We start from the raw sequence: 23710 nt of genomic DNA, 5'->3' as shown, positions 1-23710 counted from the left end.
GAAGGAGATGTGGTTACTTTTTAACCACACAAAACCAAGGGCAACTAGGTAATTCACAAAAGCAAACAACAAAAATCAACCAACCAAAAGCAAATCAAGCCAAAACACAAAAATCTCTCTTCTTCTTCTTCATGCTCTTGGGTTTTTTCTTAAAAAAATGAAAGTCCAAGCTCCTCCACTTACTATTTAGCAAGGTAATTATCTAAGCTTCCCCATGGATAGTTACATACTTCCTATAAGTTTAAGCTTCTAATTCCAAGCCAATCTTTTTCTATAAATCATGAAAGAAGATGGTGAATAGTGTTTTCAAGAACTAAAATTTGTGTTCTTGAAGTTTTGTTTAGATTAAGCTTGGATAAGGGCTTTAAAGGTGATTCCAAGCCATTCTCTTGATTCTCCACTCTCCAAGGAAGGTATAAACTACAAACCCTAGCTTTAGTTTTGAGTAATTAGGATTGAATGTGTTTGATATAGCATATGTGAAGCATGATGCTTGATTGGTTGAAGTTTGGTTGAGTTTGTAGAGATTAGTTGGTTTTGTTGCATTGTTGGAGTTGTAAATCTTGGTAATTAGTTAAAGAACCTAAGTAAAGCTTTTAGTTCATGTGAGGAATAAGTATAAATGGTTAATGTGGATTTGTTGGGGCTGTTATGATGTGGTTTGGAGGGATATTGGTTGTATGATTGATTTGGGGTTGATTTGTGGTTGGTATTGAATGGTTTAAAATTGGGAAAACGCGTAAACATAGCCGTCGTAACGTCCGATTTTCTTTAGACTGTTTTTGTGCATAACATTAGGACCCGAGAACCCCCTGCTAGTTTATGACCACTGCCATGTTTAGATAGCTCATGTTACGAGCTTCGTTTTGATATGTAGTTCGTTCGATTCCGATGCACGGTTTAGGAGAAACGACCGTTTCAAGTAACGGCATTTCGCGAACGAAACTTTTCCCCTCGCCTTACTTTGAAACATAGGTTAAAGACCAAAAAGGGTTAATTAATGTATGAAAAATTTATGGTAAGTGTGTTAGGCAGTTGGTAAGACACTCGCGAAGGAATCGCTTTAAAACTCGTAAAGGTTAAATTATTAAAAATGGTGGAGCCGAGGGTACCCGAGTGGCTTAAGCGAATCAGTGAGCGCAAAACAAGCGTTAGAGTCTAAGTTAGTTAAAGTATAGATTTACAAGTGACTTTGGTTTAATTCCAACTTACTTGTTGTTTATAGGTTACCAGACTCGTCCCGAGCCATTCGTAACCCCAGTCGCTCAGGCAAGTTTTCTACCCGTTATACTGTTGTTGTGATGTAAATATATGTATATGCATTATCTTGTGATATTGCATGATTGTTATTAGCAAATTTTGCGATATATTGGAGCATGCTAATATGGTATATATGCATGTCTGTTTCGTAATCTGGTTATGTATCTGTTGATTTCAATGCTTATAGTTGCATAATACCTATGCTAGAAATAAGCAAGTAGTTGCGTATACCCTTAGTATAGGGGATAAAAGGTGAACATATTTCTAAACTGGGAGTCGATGTTCCCGAGTATATTATATATATATATTTATTTATTTATATATATATATATATATGGATATAGTTTTTAAAACTATTAATCGAATAAGGTTTATTCGATAACTTTAACTTTATTTTATTATTGAATATTATTTCGAATATTATTCGAAGGCGTATGACTCCTTTACATTATTTATTGGATATTACTTGGACATTCATTTGAGGATGTATGACTCCTTTATTTTATTTAATGAATATTATTTATAATATTCATTCGAGGTATTATGACTCAGCTTATTTTATTTATTGAATATTATTTGAATATTCATTTGAGGATCTATGACTCCGATTATTTGCTGAGATATATTCTTTATTTTATTAAAGAATAAGGTGTCGATAATCAAACTTATTTTTGATTATTCAAATAAAGATATTACTTTCGTATAAGTATATCTTTGATTATTTGCTATTCATTTCAAGTATAAGTTTTAATACTTCTACTTCAATTATTTTATAAAGATTATTTTTATGGGAATATTATTTAAATAATAATATTCAGACATTTTCTAAATATTCTGGGGACTGATTTACTTCATTAAATCAGCTTCACTCCAAACATTCTTAAAAATGTTTTGCGAGTCTTCAAAATGATTTTTAAAAGTTAGAGCGGATCCCAAAACTCATTTTTTTAAGATCCTCCTTTCGAAGGGGATTTAAATACTCGCTCAAAACCTGAGGGATCCGGCTCTGTGGTGTGTTTTATATTCGCAATGAGGTTGCTGTTTTGATAAATGAATTGATTACTTACCCAACACTCGGGAAGTAAAATTCTTGGAACAAGTTAATCCATTAACAGGCATCGCCTGGGAAATATCGGTGAGTTCTCCTTTCCAAATAGATACGACTTCTTGGTGGAGCCGTATCAACAAGTTTCTACTTGGGGAAAGTGGGGACGAGCTTTACGTTTCAGAGTCATGGATTTCATCTGAACTAGGAGTGGCGTAAGTGGCCGAGTAGCGCCGGCCCAGCCTTATTATATTGGCCCAAATGGCCTGGAAGTTCCGCTAAGGCGGTCCATTCCTTAGGAGTTCAGTGTTCGGTTGACAAGTAAATCCGACAGGTTCTCCTCTACATGTAGAAAATGGTGGGGTTGCACTACTACGACTGATCATCGTAAGTGGTCTTCCTGGCGCGGCAAACTCCCGTAATGAGTTCATCATCCAATTGGATATTTCTGCAACACTACCCAGAGCACTTCGATAGAAAGGCTACGGTTGGGCGATTGTTGAGTGTTGGCAGGGTCAAGTTTTCAAAATGATGTTTGCATCAAATGAAATATCTCATAACTTCATTTTATTTTGATGATATTTTAAAGGTTGAATCTATTCAAGTATTATCTTGTAGTCTCATCTATGTGATGAACTTTTGAACTAATTATAACTTGAACAGTGGTAGTTCAAGTAGTATTGGGAAAGATATAAGTATATTGGGGTATTTGGTAACCTCATCTTTTAAACTTATATCTAGTAAATGATTATCTTATGCATGACAAAGATTTTCAGAAAAACGTTGAGACAAGGTTAGATATATGAGATCACCTTGCAACGGTATTTTTATACAGTTATACACTGGAACTCTGTGTGTATTATGCATGGAAGAGGACTTCCAATATTTTGAAAAGTATATATGTATATATATACTGAATATTTTGCGACTTCATCGCATTAAGATATCAACTTGGTTCATTTCTTTTGACCAAGACTTTCATGAGTATTATGAGTAGGCTCATATATTGTTAATCATTATACATATTATTTTGGTGGGCTTGCTGCTCACCCTTGCTTTCTTCTTTCATCACACAACATCAGATAGATAAGATGAACAGGACCAAGCTCCCAATTCGCAAGCGGATAGGAAACGTTCCGCAGCTTTCTGGAAGCGTTGAGGCCGCTGTAGCTGAGGTAGAAATTACCAATAGGCTAAGTTTTTAACTAATAATGTACCAGACTTATGTATCTTTATCAATTGTAATAATGGCAAAGAAATGTAAATTTATTCAGAAAACCTTTTAAGGTGTATTGGCAGATAAATGTGGAATAAAATGACTTGTGGCTATTTTTTTGATGTTCATCTCTGAGACTATAACGTGTGGTGTGTGTTTATTGTGGGGTCACAGTACAGAGTAGTTGAGTAATTATTAAGATTGGGTGTTATTAAGGGAAATGGAACTCGTGACAACCCGGATCCCCGACCCCGGATCTGGGGGTGTTACAGAAGTGGTATCAGAGCTAAGCGTTATAAACCTCAGAGATGATGGGACGTTAAGATAATAAGTTCACTAAGATAATAAGAACTCTTGCCAAGTTCATAGTCGGGCTACCTAACGTAGCACTGACAGATAAAACCCTTACGGGAACCCTTATAAGTATCGTGATAGTAGCGTAGTTCGTTATCGTATATGGTAGCGGGACTCCGAACCCTGAAGTTGAGGAACATCAACGCGATGATGTTTTATTATTTATTGGGGATCAGATTATGGATCCGATAGAGCGTCCTAACGCGGGACCGGATGATGTTGATATTGAGGATGTAGCGGTTGAGGATGTTATCCTAGAAGGGATAGTTGCTGAGAAGGATCCCATGGAGGGTCCTGACAAGAATGAATAAAGGACCACTGATGAATTGATGACCATGGTTAGGTCGACTACCAGAGGTAGGATTGGCCGGTCACTACCGGAGGTTCGTTCAAGTTGTAAAGATAGTAGCCCCTTTAACGCGGCTTACTCGTAAGACTGAGAAGTTCGAATGGACAGAGAAATGCGAGAACAGCTTTCAAGAACTGAAGCAGAGGTTGGTGATGGCCCCTATGCTGGCGTTGCCGGATGGAAAAGGAGATTTTGTGAAGTGTAGTGACGCTTCGCACAAGGGCTTAGGGTGCGTGCTTATGCAGCACGGTAAGGTAATCGCGTACATGTCAAGACAATTAAGGTAGTATGAAATTCGATATCCCCGCTCATGAGCTTAGGCTCGTGGCAATAGTTTACCCTAAAGATTGGAGGCACTACTTGTATGGAGAGAAGTGCGAGAATTACCTAAGCCATAAGTGCTCTAGTACATTTTCACGTAGAAAGAGCTCAACATATGCCAAAGGAGGTAGTTAGAGCTAATCAAGAATAATGATTGGGAGATTCTTTATCATTCGGGGAAAGCCAATATGGTGGCTGATGCCCTTAGTAAAAAGGAGAGACTCAAGATGATAATGTCTTTTGGAGAGTTTTTAAGAGATTTTGAGAAAATGGAAATAGAAGTGAAGGTAACCGGAGCCGGTACCGAAAAGCTGTTTGAGATTGCAATACAGCCCGAATTATTGGAAAAGATCATATTGTGCCAGAAAAAGTTATGAATGAAGGCAGAGAGCCAACAATTAGATAAAAGATTAAGATCGAGAAAGATGATAAGGGAATAATGAGATATTCCTATAGAATTTGGGTTCCAAATGTTTAAGAGCTTAAAGATGAAATCTTAGATGAAAGCTAGTTTGAGGAATAAGAGTTAGAGCAAACCCTGAACGTGATAGTCAGGGAGGTTGCCACCAAGACAAAAGGAACCCATAACATGATGAAGTGGAAAATGAGGATTTAAATTATGTAAGATTACCCCAATTATGGGGAGTAGGAAGAAATATTTAGAATGAGGAAACAAAAGTCGAGTAAGGAAAGGAGACCCGAGATGGTACCCCTATACGGCAATTCATGGACCTGTCTAAAGAGAACTTAGACTATTATCCCCAACCACCACCCTGAGGAGACAGTGCGGTGGGAAATTCTTTCATGACCTTTAAGTCGCTAAGCTCTCAGAGTTCCAAGGAACAAGCTGACCCAGCCGAGGCAAGAGCCTGGCTAAAGGAAATATAGGAATCATTTGAGATTCTAAATGATTGACGAATCTCAAAAGGACTGTTTTTGTCACTTACCCTCCCAAGAGAGAGACCACCCGTTGGTGAAAGACCAAGAAAGGCACGGAGCCAGAGGTTAGAATAAACTGATTTAAGTCCAGTCAATTGTTTTCGGGAAAGTAATTCCCAAAGATAAGGAGATAGTGTAAAAGCTTTAGAGCCAGAACAAAGGCAGACAAGTATGATAAATTATGAATCTAAGTTGTAAAAGTTGTCAAGATTCGTTCTGAGGACACGAATCTAGAATGACGGGATGTTTGAAATCAATGCTTATATTGTGATTGGTTGTGAAATAATGATAAGAGAAAGGAAAATAAAAAGAAACTGAAGTGGGAAGGAATATAAAGGCAATAGAGTTTGAGGAATGATAAGGGAGTTGGGTATGAGGAAACCCTAAAGACTCATAGTAATAGAAATAGAAAAGTAAGTAATCGTCAGGATGAGGGTGATTCACCATGAGTTAAAATTGATGGTTGAGGGCATAAGAGATACATATATATTATCCCCTGTAAGTTGGGAGGATTCGAAGAAACCTTGAGATAGTTCGAAGGATAAATAATGAGACGCAGATAGACTGAGGAGACAAGAAAGTAAGAAATTAAGAAAATTGGATGAAGGAAGTGACCTTCAAGAATGTGAAGTGCAAGACCGGTGGCTTGATACCCAGGAAGGGAGACGCCAGGTATGAAAGATATCCCAACATTGAGATGACTGTTGAGATAAACAACAAAAGTAAATAAGGATTTATTAAGACGAAGTTCACGTTGAACACGACCAATATCTTCCAGATCATCCATGTGATCATTACCAAATCAGGAAAGAAAAGCGGATAACCATTTTTATCTTTTGGAGGCCATGTGGATTGACCTTAACTTGAATAAGGATGCTATTGTGAAATTCGGTATAGACTATCAAGGTGGAAATGATTGAATAGGACACCCTTATCAGGGATATATGACTTGGGTTATCCATAGAAGGATGCAGGTACCTTTTAAAGGTGGAATTAAGAATAGAACATTGGTAACTTAAAATGAATCCTAGGGGACTGCATAAAGGTTGGCATGTCACCCTTAATAGGGACAGTATGAGTTTTGACAGTATGATTGGGAAAGGGTTAAGGTAACAACAACCTTTAAGAATCAGTGGAGAAATTTTTTTTTTTTTTTTCAAAAGTATATAGACAATGATTCTAGTATTAGTATATGGTATTTTGATATGCCCTGTATCTAGGGAATACAGGAGGAACGATTCAAGGATAACCTTAGAGGTTTTGCAATGAGAAAGGTAATATTCAAAATTCTCAAGAATAGAAATGTTGATAAAGGAAATATGACGTAATTATAATGTTGCCAAGTGGGGCACGTGTTAAACCACGAGAAAGTATGGATCGAACCAGTAATGGTCGAAATTGTTCAGGGCAATTAGGACTTAAGATAAAAGATGTTCTAATTATGATTGAGCGTCAGTCATGACAGTGATTAACCTCTAAAGACTGAGGCAATAACTTATGGAAAAATGGTGATTTTTTTTTACTCATCAGATTTTAAGGAAAACATCTTCACATAAGCCGTGATTGAAATAAGGTAGAAAATTTATTTGGAGGTGGTTGAAGTGACATTGACTGTAAGGAAATTTTACTATCAGGAAAGGCCAAAGAGGTGGCCGACACTTTAAAGGTAAGAGGATAATTATAGGCGCTTGTGCCAAAGGAATACAATGATGATGGTTAAAGCTATGCAGATTGTATTATGGTTTGGAAGATTGACATTCCTTCTGATGACTGTGCAATACCCAACCGTAATAGTAGTTGGCAAAGGTTTAATTCGTGTAATCGCCATGAACGGGCTATCTATCTTAGGAGGTACTATCTTGAGAATAAGCCAGGACCATGTTTCCAAAAAGGACTAGACGAACCTTTGAGTTAAGTCTTCTATCTAAGGCATATGATTAAAAATGGTATTAACCTGCTATCGTTGCTTTGATTGAAACTCTTCTGCAATTTTATCTGCTTCATGTCATGTATGTATGTCAGGATCATGAGTGTTCTTCATGAATCAGGAATGGTGATTATGTTACCTCCTTAGAATGATTTGATACGACATGTATGGACTCCGTATGGTTAGATATTAAGATTTTATGGAAAAGTGAATGACGACAGTAGGTCAGTGGTGGACCATAGTAAGGCAGCAATGATTCTGCGAGTAGTGAGCTGATTACAACCATGAGAGTTGTATTGGAATGGGTGTTGAGATTGAGTACCACTAATCGGGTCGTGGTAGTGTATAAGTTATCATTGATAGACTAATTAAGTAGAGTATCTACCTATTGTATATTTATTCTTTCTTATCAATAGAGAGTCGTATTATTATACGAGGAGGGTTGCGGTGCAAGCATAGAACTCTAATAATGATGATGTCTAGAATGAGATCCCAGGTTCGATTTTCGAAATCGAGGGAGTTTCAAAGGTGATTGTGTATAAGCTCGAGGAAGAGCATGGGTCCATAGAATGATGGACGGAATAGCAAATATTTAGGCGTGTGAAATATGATGCTATAATACTTGATGTTGATATAAATACTCATATGTTTCGTTCTCCTATAACAAACCTCTATAGTTCAGAGGTAGGTTCCAAGCCAGATATTTTGTGGCAGTATATTTTTTTTTCATATATACAATTCTCTTCAATTCGTTCTTTTCTCTTCTTTTCATTTCATGTAAGCTGAGAAGAACAACCCTTCCAGAAAGGGGAGGTATTGCCGAATGACTATCTATCTGTGTGATAGAAGCCTAGTAGGATACCATCTATTGTTTAATTGCTTGTCAAGTACTAAAGGTTGGCCACCTTCTGTACTAACTATGTGATATAACAAGTGTTCATGATCATAGTGATCTCTCAATAAATTCTTTTACTTCTATATGAAGGATTAAGCTTTCGAAGATAGAAGCAACTGAAAAAGGATAATAAAGTTGTGGTAGTATTCGGAATGGAAACACATTCATGATACTAAGGTTGACGTGGTTATTAAAAGGTTATAGAACGCTAACGAGCAAAAGTATAACCAGTATAATATTAGGAACGGAAGGTGATAGCGATTACGAACTGGAAAAGGATGGGTAGTGAGAAGCAAAAGCTCTAATGCTAAAAGCTATAATGAGAGTCTGTGCAATAGACTTGAAAGAAATTGGAATGATCACTTAACATGGGTTGAGTTTTCTTACGACAATAGATCATATGTCAGTATTGAGGTATCGCCTTATGAGATCCTTGAGGGAAGACAATGTCGATCTCCCTTATGTTAGGATGAAGTTGTAGAGCGCAAGATGCTCGGACCCGCAGTAGTCCAAAGGACCAGGGATATAATAGATCTAATCAGAGGACGACTGGTAGTAGCCAGGAAGGACATAAGAAGTATGTCGATTTGACACGAAAGGACAAAGAATAGGAAGGAGGCAACCTTGTATTGTTAAAAGTATTCCCTTGAAAAGAATTAATGAGATTCGGAAAGAAAGGAAAGCTAAGTCCACCAATTGTTGGACCCTTGGATATATTAAGAAGTATTGGGAAGTTAGCATATGAGCTAGCCTTACCCCAGAACATGTAGCAAGTCATAACGTGTTTCACGTATCAATGTTAAGGAAGTGTAATTCGGATTCCAGATAAATAGGGGCATAGGAGTGCATAGACATGCAACCAGACGTAACCTATATGGAGCAACCAGGATAGGTATAGATTAAGAAGGAACGAGTGCTTAGGAGAAGGGTTATCAAACTAGTAAGAGTTTGATGGTAGAACCACAATGTGGGAAAATTGACTTGAGAGTTAGAAAGTGCAATACTAAGAAAGTATCCCTATTCATTTTTATCTGATTCCGGGACGGAATCCTTTTAAGGAGGGGAGACTGTAATAACCCCAATTTTTGGGATTTTTTTTTTTGAAACCCTTATGAATAGTGTTTTTGCTGATTGAGAAAATTTTTCATGCCACACTATGTAGGGGTTCTGATATGGATATTCTGAGGTTTTATTAGTACTCTATATGGTATATAAGTGTATGCAAAGATCGTCAGAATCCAATTCCGAACACTTTGATTTTTCCCGGAAATACACTAGATACGGAGAGAATTGAGTATAAGGTAACAGGATAAAAAGGATTTAAATTAAAGGATTATAATAGAGGATCATAAAAAGGAATATAATGTATTGAGAAAGGTTAAGGGAACCTAAGTAATAAGATCCCGTGTATGATCCCTCAAACGATAAACGAAAATGAAAGTTAAGCGAACCGTATAACAGATCAGCGGTCATTAGGCAAACGATTAGGAAGTTAATCAAAGGGATTAGTGGGAATGATGTCATCCAACCAATAGAAAGAGGACAAGGAGGGGAGGATTACATCACGAGGATGACATAGGCATGACAAGAAAGGAAGGAGATGTGGTGACTTTTTAACCACACAAAACCAAGGGCAACTAGGTAATTCACAAAAGCAAACAACAAAAATCAACCAACCAAAAGCAAATCAAGCCAAAACACAAAAATCTCTCTTCTTCTTCTTCATGCTCTCGGGTTTTTTCTTAAAAAAATAAAAGTCCAAGCTCCTCCACTTACTATTTAGCAAGGTAATTATCTAAGCTTCCCATGGATAGTTACATACTTCCTATAAGTTTAAGCTTCTAATTCCAAGCCAATCTTTTTCTATAAATCATGAAAGAAGATGGTGAATAGTGTTTTCAAGAACTAAAATTTGTGTTCTTGAAGTTTTGTTTAGATTAAGCTTGGATAAGGGCTTTAAAGGTGATTCCAAGCCATTCTCTTGATTCTCCACTCTCCAAGGAAGGTATAAACTACAAACCCTAGCTTTAGTTTTGAGTAATTAGGATTGAATGTGTTTGATATAGCATATGTGAATCATGATGCTTGATTGGTTGAAGTTTGGTTGAGTTTGTAGAGATTAGTTGGTTTTATTGCATTGTTGGAGTTGTAAATCTTGGTAATTAGTTAAAGAACCTAAGTAAAGCTTTTAGTTCATGTGAGGAATAAGTATAAATGGTTAATGTGGATTTTTTGGGGCTGTTATGATGTGGTTTGGAGGGATATTGGTTGTATGATTGATTTGGGGTTGATTTGTGGTTGGTATTGAATGGTTTAAAATTGGGAAAACGCGTAAACATAGCCGTCGTAACGTCCGATTTTCTTTAGACTGTTTTTGTGCATAACATTAGGACCCGAGAACCCCCTGCTAGTTTATGACCACTGCCATGTTTAGATAGCTCATGTTACGAGCTTCGTTTTGATATGTAGTTCGTTCGATTCCGATGCACGGTTTAGGAGAAACGACCGTTTCAAGTAACGGCGTTTCGCGAACGAAACTTTTCCCCTCGCCTTACTTTGAAACATAGGTTAAAGACCAAAAAGGGTTAATTAATGTATGAAACATTTATGGTAAGTGTGTTAGGCAGTTGGTAAGACACTCGCGAAGGAATCGCTTTAAAACTCGTAAAGGTTAAATTATTAAAAATGGTGGAGCCGAGGGTACCCGAGTGGCTTAAGCGAATCAGTGAGCGCAAAACAAGCGTTAAGAGTCTAAGTTAGTTAAAGTATAGATTTACAAGTGACTTTGGTTTAATTCCAACTTACTTGTTGTTTATAGGTTACCAGACTCGTCCCGAGCCATTCGTAACCCCAGTCGCTCAGACAAGTTTTCTACCCGTTATACTGTTGTTGTGATGTAAATATATGTATATGCATTATCTTGTGATATTGCATGATTGTTATTAGCAAATTTTGCGATATATTGGAGCATGCTAATATGGTATATATGCATGTCTGTTTCGTAATCTGGTTATCTATCTGTTGATTTCAATGCTTATAGTTGCATAATACCTATGCTAGAAATAAGCAAGTAGTTGCGTATACCCTTAGTATAGGGGATAAAAGGTGAACATATTTCTAAACCGGGAGTCGATGTTCCCGAGTATATTATATATATATATTTATTTATATATATATATATGGATATAGTTTTTAAAACTATTAATCGAATAAGGTTTATTCGATAACTTTAACTTTATTTTATTATTGAATATTATTTCGAATATTATTCGAAGGCGTATGACTCCTTTACATTATTTATTGGATATTACTTGGACATTCATTTGAGGATGTATGACTCCTTTATTTTATTTAATGAATATTATTTATAATATTCATTCGAGGTATTATGACTCAGCTTATTTTATTTATTGAATATTATTTGAATATTCATTTGAGGATCTATGACTCCGATTATTTGCTGAGATATATTCTTTATTTTATTAAAGAATAAGGTGTCGATAATCAAACTTATTTTTGATTATTCAAATAAAGATATTACTTTCGTATAAGTATATCTTTGATTATTTGCTATTCATTTCAAGTATAAGTTTTAATACTTCTACTTCAATTATTTTATAAAGATTATTTTTATGGGAATATTATTTAAATAATAATATTCAGACATTTTCTAAATATTCTGGGGACTGATTTACTTCATTAAATCAGCTTCACTCCAAACATTCTTAAAAATGTTTTGCGAGTCTTCAAAATGATTTTTAAAAGTTAGAGCGGATCCCAAAACTCATTTTTTTAAGATCCTCCTTTCGAAAGGGATTTAAATACTCGCTCAAAACCTGAGGGATCCGGCTCTGTGGTGTGTTTTATATTCGCAATGAGGTTGCTGTTTTGATAAATGAATTGATTACTTACCCAACACTCGGGAAGTAAAATTCTTGGAACAAGTTAATCCATTAACAGGCATCGCCTGGGAAATATCGGTGAGTTCTCCTTTCCAAATAGATACGACTTCTTGGTGGAGCCGTATCAACAAGTTTCTACTTGGGGAAAGTGGGGACGAGCTTTACGTTTCAGAGTCATGGATTTCATCTGAACTAGGAGTGGCGTAAGTGGCCGAGTAGCGCCGGCCCAGCCTTATTATATTGGCCCAAATGGCCTGGAAGTTCCGCTAAGGCGGTCCATTCCTTAGGAGTTCAGTGTTCGGTTGACAAGTAAATCCGACAGGTTCTCCTCTACATGTAGAAAATGGTGGGGTTGCACTACTACGACTGATCATCATAAGTGGTCTTCCTGGCGCGGCAAACTCCCGTAATGAGTTCATCATCCAATTGGATATTTCTGCAACACTACCCAGAGCACTTCGATAGAAAGGCTACGGTTGGGCGATTGTTGAGTGTTGGCAGGGTCAAGTTTTCAAAATGATGTTTGCATCAAATGAAATATATCATAACTTCATTTTATTTTGATGATATTTTAAAGGTTGAATCTATTCAAGTATTATCTTGTAGTCTCATCTATGTGATGAACTTTTGAACTAATTATAACTTGAACAGTGGTAGTTCAAGTAGTATTGGGAAAGATATAAGTATATTGGGGTATTTGGTAACCTCATCTTTTAAACTTATATCTAGTAAATGATTATCTTATGCATGACAAAGATTTTCAGAAAAACGTTGAGACAAGGTTAGATATATGAGATCACCTTGCAACGGTATTTTTATACAGTTATACACTGGAACTCTGTGTGTATTATGCATGGAAGAGGACTTCCAATATTTTGAAAAGTATATATGTATATATATATATACTGAATATTTTGCGACTTCATCGCATTAAGATATCAACTTGGTTCATTTCTTTTGACCAAGACTTTCATGAGTATTATGAGTAGGCTCATATATTGTTAATCATTATACATATTATTTTGGTGGGCTTGCTGCTCACCCTTGCTTTCTTCTTTCATCACACAACATCAGATAGATAAGATGAACAGGACCAAGCTCCCAATTCGCAAGCGGATAGGAAACGTTCCGCAGCTTTCTGGAAGCGTTGAGGCCGCTGTAGCTGAGGTAGAAATTACCAATAGGCTAAGTTTTTAACTAATAATGTACCAGACTTATGTATCTTTATCAATTGTAATAATGGCAAAGAAATGTAAATTTATTCAGAAAACCTTTTAAGGTGTATTGGCAGATAAATGTGGAATAAAATGACTTGTGGCTATTTTTTTGATGTTCATCTCTGAGACTATAACGTGTGGTGTGTGTTTATTGTGGGGTCACAGTACAGAGTAGTTGAGTAATTATTAAGATTGGGTGTTATTAAGGGAAATGGAACTCGTGACAACCCGGATCCCCGACCCCGGATCTGGGGGTGTTACAAGGGGCATCCCATAAGGGGGGTTAGTAGTAACAATAGTTGAATATTCATACCCGACGGGTCGAGAATTCACAGGTATATGTACTTGTTGAACTTGAGGATTCGTACCTTGAATAGTCGGGGGAGTTGTCCCTTGTGGCTGAGGTTGAGTTGCCCCTATCTGGGCTTCCCCCTGAGTAGATGCATAAGTTGAATGGGGAGGAACCTCCACGGTTGACGAAATCACCTGGGTTGTCTCTGATGGTGTTCCTTCCTCTAGAGCTCTAATTGTTCTCCGTGTTCTTGACATGGTTGTTGTTGTGCTTTCCCACAGACGGTGCCAAATGTTATGGATAAAATACTAAGGTTATCATTTATTGTATTTATTACTAAAATTCGGGAGCTCAAGGCCTTTAATGGCTGCTCTCGTGTTTTGTAGCTTAATTCTGCCTTTACGAGATGCCTACGTATCTCAGTGAATTAGAGAATCAAGCCAAAAAACGTAGTTCTGATTTGTGGGGTGAGGCCCCTTATATAGATGTTGGGAGTCCTTGAATTGGACTTGGTATAGGAGACTTGGTGGGCAAGTCTCATAATTAGAATGGACTTTGAAGTCCTAGATAGTAGGAAACTGATTCCTTATCCTTTTAGGTCCCCTTGAGGCTAATCTATAAGGATTTATATCCTTATCGGGACTCTTCTCAACAGCTGATTTTTCCCTTATTAATTAATTATGAAATTAATTAATAATCAAGGCTTTTGGGCCTTCTTTATTCCATCAGGACTGATCTGGTCCATCAGGCTTAACCTTTCTGGTCTGAATGTCATATATCTTTTTATTGGGCCTAGCAGTCCACACCTTGTATAATTAATGCAGTAAATAAATCATGCTATCATAATTTATTTATCCCTATCAACATCACATATGACTCGGTTCGTCAAAAGGTTCCACTCGGTACGTTTAAAACTGAAATCGGGTCAAAAAATATGATTTATCGATCAACAATCGACTCAGAATGATTTTTAAAAGGATTTGGGTTTCAAAAGTATTTTTAATGAAAGCGAAATATTTTTTGAGTCTATACGCGTTCGTTTTGTATTAAACGGATGAACGATCTATTTATTACGAATAAAATAAGAATAAATCAATTAATAATAATATTAATTGATTTTTAAATACTCAAATATATTTTTAAAAGCTCAAAAATAATTTTTTTAAGAATTATTTGGCTTAATTATAAATAATTATACTTTATTTAACTATTTATAAATAAAATTAATTGATAAAATAAATTAATCAATTAATTAAATCTATAAATAATTAACAAAAATAAATTATAAATAATTAAATCAAATATTCAATTTTTGAAAATAAAAAAGAAATATTTTTGGAATTTAAAATAATTAAGTAAATAATTTTTAGGATTTAAAATGATAGCTAAATAATTTTTAAAATTAAAAGGAATGATTTTTAGAAAAATAGAAATTGAATTTTGATTTATTTTAAATAGGGAATTCAGAAACAAGGGAAAGGGTTTGAAGTTGGGGATCTGAAAATCAAAACCGGGTTATTTAAATTAGGAAACGGGTCGACAGGTTGGGTTCCCGGGTTGCCAAGAACACGAAGAACTCACCGGACCAAACGCAGATTCCGGCGAGTTTCGTCATTTCCGGCGAACCGCGGTGGAACTCCGGAAAGCTTAAACAACATCAAGTCCTCTCCATTTCAATCGGGTTTTCAGTGTAACATACCCTAAATCGATTATTAATTACGAATCAAACAACAGCAACACCCAATGACAAATAATGCATCGATTCCGACAATCTACACCAAAAATCGGCGACTTACGCCAGCGAACCTTCAACTCTGCCGAATCAATACCAAAATTAGAAAATATTATACTAAAATGATTCCTGGATTACGCATAATCTATTCAATGCATCAAAATCAATCCTTACAACCTCGATAACTCATAAATCAAAGAATAAAAATGAACAAAACTCAAAACTACTACTATAACATACACCAATCGAACAAAAAGGTTTTATACTTAAAACGATTCATTGAATCACGGCAAAGTAGATTATAACAGTAGAAATAATCAAAAATCATAACAACTCAAAACTCCAATTCGAAGAACCTTAATCGTTGATATTAGTATTGACAGAACGGGCTCGATAAGAGCTTCTGATCGGTAGCAAGAACATCACAAACGGAGGTTTGTAGCTCCTGAAATCACTGGATAAAGATCAAGGATTGAATCTCACCCCCAAGAGTTTCTTTTCTGGTTCTTTTGAAAATTTTCAGGATAATTATGAAAAATAACTAAAATAAAATAAAAGCAGTTATTTATACCAAAAGATTTTGTACCCGATAAATCACAAATCGATGTTTGGTTCTCGTAATTTAAAATCACTAGAAATGATATTTAACGAGGAATAATTTTAAAAATATTATTTTTAATTAAATACAAAATGTATACTAAAATTTCCCCAAAATTCTGAATATTCCAAAAATACAAGAATTAAGAATATTCGACTAATCTTTGATTTTGTAAAAATGAAAATACAAATTTTGTGGACCTTAACCTCCCGGTCGGGTCCCGGTTCAATCATTGTTGTAACACCGAAATACTCTCTAAATTCATAATAAACCCCGAAATCATATATAATATATACAAACGCCCGCAAAATGAGATAAAGCGCACTTTAACACGCGCCCAGATTACGTATAATTCCATATAAACGCATTTTAAACACATAAAGAGTATCCGAAAAATACTCTGGTCCTTACGGGACCACACACAATTCTATCACATGCTAACTCATAGCGAGATACACTTTTAAATAATATTAAACACATAATAATTCATTTAACACGTAAGAAATTAGCTGTAAAATATTATTTTAAATATTTTCAAACCTCACCCTATAACCGGGTGAACACGGTTAAAATACCAGATAGTATTTCTAACACAGATAAAATATTTGAGGCAAATAAAATATCCACCATTTTTTTTTTGCTAAATAAATATCCACCATTTTATTCCTTCTAAATCATAAATGCACATAAATATATTCAAATAATAATAATAATAATTCTACAAAATTACGGGATATCACACATGGCATATAATATTTCATATACAGGTTTATAAATTGTGTGTGTGTTGTGAACTCCAAACTTCTGACCCAGATTTGGAGGGCGTCACACAAGAACCTGAATGTCAAAGTCATCCAGCAACTTCTCAATCTCCAGCCCTAAAAGAACCATTGCATCAAAGTTCAATGAAGGCTTAACTCGTGAAGCTGTGATACTGGTTGTAGATACTGAATGCAAAATTTATCCATCACCACCATCTACTGATATATTACCAGTGCCTCCATTGGATGCTTTCAAAGAAGCTGAGTCTTCAGAATTACAAGGTGCACAGAATACAAAAGAAACAGCTACTGATCAACAGTCTGTAGACCCTCGGTTAAACTATGATGTACTAAGTATTGATAATCTTCCTGCAGGTCCAAGTACTGATACTTTCCTGTAGTCCATTCACTCTAACAATCCACCACCTATTATTATCCCTGTTGTTACTGAAGATGCAGATGCACAACAGTTCATTCATGAAGATTTATTCATAGCTGGGTCACCATTATACTCCACAGGTACTGAGGTCTTGGAGATAAATCCTGAAGCTCCACCTCACCTATCTACTATTTTTATAGATGTGGAGTTAAATGCTGATGGCATGGCAGTTTCTGAGGCAGCTGGATCATATACAACCCCAATTTCTGATTCTATCTTAAATGTTGAAGCTGGAGATGAAGTTCAGCAGAGAGTTCAAGAACTAGTTGTTGATGAAGGATTTGTTCATGAGACAGAATCTAATGATGGTAAAAAAACTGATACTTCAAATCAAAATGCTATTATATATTCTGAGGATGATCTATTTTTCCCTGAAGATATGCCCAACTATGTGAGGCAATAGAAGTTGAAAGATAGTGATGCTAAGAAGAAGCAGGAATTATTTGAAAAGTTCTGGAATGAAAAATGGAAGAATTAGTATCCTATATTCAAGAACTATGTTGTTAATCATTTGGACACAGCCGAAAAGACCATTCAGCATCCTGATATACTCAATCATCTGAAAGCATCTACTCTTATGGTCATATCTCTACATACAGCTCAAGAAGCTACAATTTCTCAAATCAATCAAATCAGAGATTCCTTTGTTGATAATAAGCTGGCTATCAATCAGGAGATTCAGATACAAATCAGTGGAGCTGATTCTTTCCCTACTTCTTGGTGATAATGCCAATCGAGAGAAAATGTCTCGATAACTTTCTGAGGTAAGAAATTCAATGGAGCTGATTCTTTCCCTACATCTTGGTGATGATGCCAAAAAGAGGGAGAAAGTAAAATCTAATGCAAGAAGCTGACATTGAAAGGTGCTGATGATACAAATCCTGATGGGAGTGATAAGGGAGGAAGGAAGGAGATTGTGAAGAAGAGGAGAGGTGAAGATCTAGTTGGGACTAGTGGATCATCAAAAACCACTAGAACTCAATCTAGATAAGGTGGAGGAAGCAGGAAGAGTGAGATGATAGTTCAATAATAAAAAGAAGTGGCTGTGACTACAACAACTCAACAACCTCTGAAAATCACAAATGCTGATGACCAAAGCTTTCTAGATATAGAAGCTGGTGCAAAAGCTAGTCAGTATCTTCAGACTCAGAAAGTTAAAGGCAGGTTGACAACTTTTTTCTACAAGGACTTAAAGATTCAAGAATTTGATTCTGAGGTGAGTAGAAGAATCTTTGAGAAAGAAAATCCTGGAGTTGATCTTGAACAGCTTAGGCAATTGGAGGAAAAATTCAAATCTATGAGGATAGAAAATACTGATACTGATATCACTCAAGTACCTTATAAAGATAATCCTTCAAATAGACCAACCAAAGTGGTAGTTATAAGGGAGGTGAGTCAAGCAGATGTTGAAAGACCTCTAAGGTCCCAAGCAATCTTAGATGCTAACAGGAGTCATAAGGGGAAAGAGAAGATAGGAGGGAAGTCCAAGACAAAGCCGAAATCTAAAGCTGCTAAGAAGAAATCAGTATATATAGCATCCAAACCTCAAATACTGATAGATCCAGTCTATACAATAATTCAAGCTTTTGATACTAAAGAAAGAGTGGAAGAAGAAGAAGTCAGTCAAGCTCATAAAAGAAGAAAGATCTATGGAGCTGATTGGGCTAATAAACTAAAATTAACCTCTGACAATTCTCAAGTTAATGAAAAGACAAATGGTAATGCTCAACCAGTCACAACCTCTGATACTACTCAAGTTGTTGACACTTTAAACCCAATTCAAGCTGAGACAATAAATCCTGATTCTGAGAACATAAATTCTGATGTGCTAGCGCTTTGTTTAAAAGAGAAGAAGAAGTTGTTATGGGGAAGTAAGAAGCCTGCACCTAAAAGAGATTCCTCTGAAATATTAAAGAAGATTTATAGAGGGAGTTATCATTCTAGAAGACCTAAAATCACAAGTGGTCTGGGAAGGTTAGGTGCTGATCCATTTATATATGATGCTTTAATTCTAAGAAAGCATGGAAATCACACAGAAATTGGAGATAATGTGATGCTTGAAGACTTGCAGAAGATTATATCAGTACATATTGTTATTGATCTTGTTGGAGAGAAACTGATTTATTTTCTTGAGTCTGGGAGGAGGTTGAGAATAACACAAGAGCAGATGAAAGATAAACCATGGCGGGAGCTGGAATTTATTACTATAATTCTTAAGGTAAACAACTCTGTAACTTCCAGATGGTCTACATTTTTTAAGAACTTAATACAGTTGAAGCAGAGAGGGTTGACTTACAAGTCAAACTACATTCCAAAGTACATTGATCAAATCGAATATGCGGTTGATATGCTTATTGGAGGAGCTAAAGTGATTATGCCTCTGGGAAGAGAAGATCTTACTTTTAATCCTAATGGAAAGAAGGTTGGATTTTTGGAACTGGATGATCTATCTCTTGGAAATTCAAAGCTACATAACCTCAGAGAAACCATCTATCAAAATAATGAATCAACAAATGAGCTAAAAGATATATAACAAAGGATGCAATGGTATTTGGATGTTATGGAAGAAAATCTATTGAAGAAGTTCCTTGAAGAAGCTGAAGATTGTGTTAGAGTTCAAAATTAAAGTTAAAGTCTGATAACCATTGATAAGTGGATTTTATATCCACTTGGAACGCTTTATTACAAGCTTAAATTGGTGTTTTGGACTCAAGTTGTTGGTATTTTGATGTGTTTTTATGTTATTGCATTTCAGGTATCAGTTAAATAAAGAAAGGAGCTTTTAAAGGTAATATGATGAAAATTGATCAGATTTGGAATCCTAGACCATTGAATCGCCTAATTCTTATAGAGAATCTCGTTAGCTTCGCGTGGGCAGTTGAATCGCCTAATTCTGACGAGTAGAACTTAAGTTATGGCCAAAACAAGATTCATCAGAATTTTTCCAGACAACAGGCTGCAGGCGCCCGCCTGCTGGTGGAGGCGCCCGCCTACTGGTGGAGGCGGCCGCGTGCTGATGCGCGGCTGACTTCGCTAATTTCGCTGAAAAAGCCTTTTTTGAGTGGAATTTGACGATTTTAAGGGTCCAGGTCCAATATGAGCTTATATACTTAAAAAAGGGTTTTCATCATCCGGGAAGATTGGGATACCAAGAAGAAGACCTAGAAGCACAAAACAACTCCGAAAAAGAAGATCTTGTTTTCTACTTGTGATTCCTTGAATTAGTTGTAACTTTGGATGCTCATTTTCGTTCTTGTTGAACCTAGATCTCGTTTATTCGTACTTTAATTATTATTCAGTTTATTAGACCTTTTTTTATACCATGCTTTCATTGGAACCCATGGTGACGATGAGTTCAATTATGGGCTAATCGTTATCATGGGATTCTAGCGGATTTACTTATGGATTTCAATAATTAATTTATTTCAATATCTTGGTGTGTGGTAATTGATTGATATCCTAGTATTGGTTGTGCTTATTCGTCTTATGTGCGTAGTTAACATATAAGATCGCGTGTTAATCTCTATTAAAGCGACAATGAATATAGAGGTTTAGAACTTGCCATATTAGCATAGGTTCATGTATTTGTTATGCATGATTCGTAGGTAATTTTAACCATCTTACTTGCCCTATGTAATCACGATAGATAACTTGCGCATTAAATCATTATGTTTTCAATTCTTATAGACATATAAGGACTAAGCATAATTGGTGTATATTCAATTTCTATCTCTTTTGTGGATTCTTGGTAGTAGGGTATTCGTACAACGAAAGTTGGCGTCTACTAGTTTTGTGTTATCTGATTAGTGTCATCACCATTACATGATAAGGTTAAGAACAATAAGGCTATTGAATGAAGTATTTAATGAAGTTAGAATCCCGTGTTTGTCATATATATTAATTCAACCATTCTTGTTCTCTTAGTTATAATTGTTAGTTTAATATCTTATTTTAATAAAAACCCAATTTGTTATTTGTCTTAGCATTGAGTGATAACCATACATTGTTGCATAGGTGCATAAATTGAACTTAACCTAAACCAGTCTATGTGGGAACGAATCTGATTTATATCATATACTACTTGTGAACGCGTATACTTGCATGAATATTAGCACGTGTTTTCGCTCTAACAAGTTTTTGGCGCCGCTACCGGGGACTCGGTATTAATTTTTAGTTTATGTGCTTGTCATCAGTGGTCATTAAAGTTCAGTGACTCGGATTCTTTTACTGTCACGGTTTACTTGTTGTGTTTCAGGTACTCATTACAATGGGAGATCCAGCAGCACGAACGAGAGCCGTGATGGATTTTTCTCAACCCAAGATCAATGACATTCAATCTAGCATTGTCAGGCCAGCTATCACAGCTAATACCTTTGAGATAAAGCCTGGCATAATTCAATGGGTGCAGAATTCAATCCAGTTTGGGGGTTCTCCAACTGAAGATCCCAATATGCACATTAGGGATTTCATTGAGATATGCGACACCTTCAAGTTCAACGGTGTTTTTAAAGATGCTGTGAAGCTGAGACTGTTCCCATTCTCTCTGAGGGACAAGGCTAAGAGCTGGTTACACTCTCTACCAGCTGGTTCGATTACTACTTGGGAAGATCTAGCTTAGAAGTTTCTTACTAAATTCTTCCCTGTGGCGAAGACAGCTGCAATCAGGAATGCTCTTACTCAATTTACGCAACAATCAGGAGAATCTTTATATAAAGCTTGGGAGCACTACAAGGAGATGCTTAGGAAGTGTCCTCATCATGAAATACCTGATTGGATGATCATTAATTGTTTTTATAGTGGGTTGGGAGCACAGTTCAGACCCATGCTCGATGCAGCAGCAGGCGGAGCATTATGGGCAAAGAGCTATGAGGAAGCTTATGATCTAATTGAACTGATGGCTGCTAATAAATATTAGTATACAACCCAGAGATGTCCACATGCCAAGGTAGCAGGAGTCCTTGAAGTGGATACAGTTACGGCTATCACTGCTCAGCTAAAGGCGTTGTCTATGAAGATCGATTCTCTGGCTAACTATGGTGTTAAGCAGATAATTAGTGTTTGTGAGTTGTGTGCAGGTCAGCATGTGATGGAGCAATACGCTATATCTAGTGACTCAGCTCAGTTTATGAGCAACTTTTAGAGATCGCAGCAACCAGTTCCAGACACTTATCATCCTGGCAACTGGAATCATCCTAACTTCAGCTGAAGCAACAATCAGAATGTGATGCAATAGTCGTTCCAGCAGTTTGGAAATAAGCTATTCAACCCTCCTGGTTTTTAAAAACAAATTACACCAAAACAACAAACTCATAGTGCATGTCTATCTTCGATTGAAAAATCTGAATTGGAGGAGTTGCGGCTTATGTGCAAAAACCAGGCTCTTATATGCCAAAGCCAGGCTGTTTCTATTAAGACTATGGACAACCAAATAGGGTAAATTGCTAATGCCTTATTGAATCGACCACCAGGAACGCTTCCTAGTGATACAGAAACAAATCCAGGAAAGAGGGAAGTTGAAGAACAAGTGAATTCCATCACCTTGAGGTCTGGAAAGGTCGCAAGCCTCCAAATTCAGCAAGACGAAGAGCCTGAAAAATCTCAAGTTTCATAAAATGCAGTTGTGGCTGAAGAAGAAGTGCAGAAGGAAGCAGAGGTGGAACCAAGGAAGACTACTGTGGAACACACTCCTCCTGAGGATAATACAAGGGAGAAACAGATCTATCATCCACCTCCTTTTCCTAAAAGGCTGCAAAAGAAAAAGCTGGATAAGCAGTTTGACAAGTTTTTGGAGGTGTTCAAGAAACTTCATATCAACATACCTTTCGCTGAAGCTCTTGAACAGATGCCTAGCTATGTGAGGTTTATGAAAGGTATCCTCTCTCGAAAAGTGAAGCTCGATGACTTAGAGACCGTTGCCCTAATGGAGGAATGATGTGCTGTAACAAAAGTTGCCTCCGAAGCTTAAAGATCCTGGAAACTTCACTATTCCTTGCACCATCGGAAACTTATTGTTCGAAAAGTGTTTATGTGATTTAGAAGCTAGCATCAATCTTATGCACTTGTCTATCTTCAAGAAGTTTGGTCTGCCTGATCTGAAACCAACATACATGTCATTGCAACTAGCTGACCGTTCCATCGCTTATCCACGAGGTATAGTGGAGGATTTCTTGGTCAAGGTGGATAAACTCATCTTCCTTACTGACTTAGTAATTCTTGATTTTGAGGAAGATAAGACGATTCCCATTATCTTGGGAAGACCATTCTTGGCTACAGGCCAAACTATGATTGATGTGTAAAATGGAGAGCTTTCGATGAAGGTTCACGATCAAAAGGTCACTTTTAATGTGTTCAAGGATATAAAGTTACCTACAGCTAAAGAAGAGTTCTTTAAAGTAGAGCAAATGCAAGTTTTGAATGCACCTCCGTGAAAGAGGAAATTGGATATGCCATTCGATTCTCTTGG

The 23710-nt window shown here is 36.4% G+C and overlaps 1 non-coding gene across 1 annotated transcript; it reads right to left on the bottom strand.

Moving 5' to 3' along the window:
* Positions 1–21904: 21904 nt before the first annotated feature.
* Positions 21905–22011, bottom strand: LOC141688641 (small nucleolar RNA R71). The gene has a single exon (XR_012562074.1). It is a non-coding gene; the product is annotated as a small nucleolar RNA R71 (small nucleolar RNA).
* Between the last annotated feature and the right edge of the window lie 1699 nt (positions 22012–23710).

This window comes from Apium graveolens, chromosome 9 (assembly GCF_009905375.1).
Source record: "Apium graveolens cultivar Ventura chromosome 9, ASM990537v1, whole genome shotgun sequence".
Taxonomy (NCBI): Eukaryota; Viridiplantae; Streptophyta; class Magnoliopsida; order Apiales; family Apiaceae; genus Apium; species Apium graveolens.
This window is presented reverse-complemented; position numbering and strand designations above follow the sequence as displayed.